Source organism: Gadus chalcogrammus, chromosome 7 (assembly GCF_026213295.1).
Source record: "Gadus chalcogrammus isolate NIFS_2021 chromosome 7, NIFS_Gcha_1.0, whole genome shotgun sequence".
Taxonomy (NCBI): Eukaryota; Metazoa; Chordata; class Actinopteri; order Gadiformes; family Gadidae; genus Gadus; species Gadus chalcogrammus.
The window spans coordinates 866,648-868,486 of record NC_079418.1 but is presented as its reverse complement, the minus strand read 5'-3'; positions in this window follow the sequence as shown (position 1 = coordinate 868,486).

The window sequence follows — 1,839 nt, the reverse complement described above, 5'->3', positions numbered from 1 at the left end:
TGGAGCGCAGCTGGGAAGAATTCCACGCTGTGAACTTGCGAGATCTAAATAATCACGCGAGACTGAGGCGCTCGCTCCCATTTACTGACGCAAATGACGTTTAGAAATGTTCAGCGTAGTGTCCGAATTCTCGTTTGTTCGTTCCCTATATAGTGCACTATATCATGAACACTATATAAGGAATAGTGAGTGAGTGAATAGGGAACGATTTCAAACACAGCTCGATGTCTCCCTGTCTGACAAGATCTTTACAGTTTGTCATAGCCTGTTATGAAAGGGAACGTATTTGCTGGCATACTCAGTAGCTTACATTATTCCTTAAAGGTTGCGTAGGTGATTCGCTTTTTTGGCCATTTTTGCAAAATTACTTGAAATCCTTATCATAACCCGCTTACAGCCACTGAGTTAGAAGTACTGACATGAAAATTAAACTTGTCAATCATCTGTGGAACGGGCAGGGCTCGAAAAACTCCAGCCAATCATTTCCATTGCCACCGAGTTTCATTGGACAGTAAGTACGTCAATCAAACGGTCGTACTGCACTCCCCCTCCCCCCCTCCCCCGCGCCCCGCGCGCGACCCCTTCGTGCAGTACTCGTGACCCAGAGCTCGTGACCCAGAGCAAGCTCCTGTTTGTTGTTATCCTGCGGTATCTACTGGAACTAGTTAATCCACATTTGGACCTAGCAGTAGAAGACAATTTCCATGGCAGACAAGACGCCACAATCCCCACCACCACCACCACCACCACCAGCAAAGAGAAGGAAAACTCTTTTTCAGAGAGTAATTGATAATAAAAACGCTGAAAGAGAAAAACTGAAATCAAGAATAATCCTAGGCGCTGCTTTTGAACGTTGGCGGCAACTGAAGGACGAGAAGGGTCTAAAAACCGATGCTTGTGTGGCGGTTGACCTAGTTTCAAAATTTATACCGTTTATACTCGGTAATACCGGTGTTGAGACGAGTGTATTACTCGGTGTGAAAATGTCCACACCGCGGCAACCCTAGTGAAAACCAGGACTTCCAATACAATTATATGAAACAAACATACATTTTCTAAAAATAGTAATGATTTATGTGACCGTTTAATGTTTATAACATCTGGTGCAACCATAGCCGCGAGAACGTATTCTCAGCAGGGGGTGCTGGAAAAAAAAAACAGGCCTGCACTAGACTCGCAACTCGTCACATTGATAAAAAAAAATATATAGCAGCGCAGCTCAATTACACCAGTGCATGCGCGCACAGTTGAAAATCGATCGTTGTGTTCACTTCCTTCACGACACCATGGTTCACATCCAGCTGCTCACAGAACAAGTTTAGCGCACCACCGCTACCCTCACACTTTTTCATATACCGGTAACCTTTTTTCAGCACTAGGACACATGAGCATTAAATAAATGCTGCGTCTCAACATGCCTTGGACAGCAGCGAGGATGACTCGCTTTGCCACGGGCCGAAACAGTTCGGAGCGACCACAGCCAGAGCGAACACAGCGGGGCAGAGGAGTGTCAGGAAGTCTTTGGTGTACACATCAGTACGGCCTATTTGCACTACTGTTTAGTGACAATGCAGTGTTTTATTCTATGCCTTTTTATTTTCGTATATTATTTCAATTAATACAATTTATTTATTCATGAAATCAAGATCTGGTCTTCAAATCTTTTTTCCAAATATAGGTCGTATTACAATGGGGTTTGTGTTTATATTCGGACCAATACGGTACAGCGGACGCTCGCATGACGTTAAGCATTTCCTGGTGCATAATGTGACGCTTCAGAACCTAAAATCCCGTTTCTCCCCGTTGATACGACAACACATAACGATAGTTATGTTATTA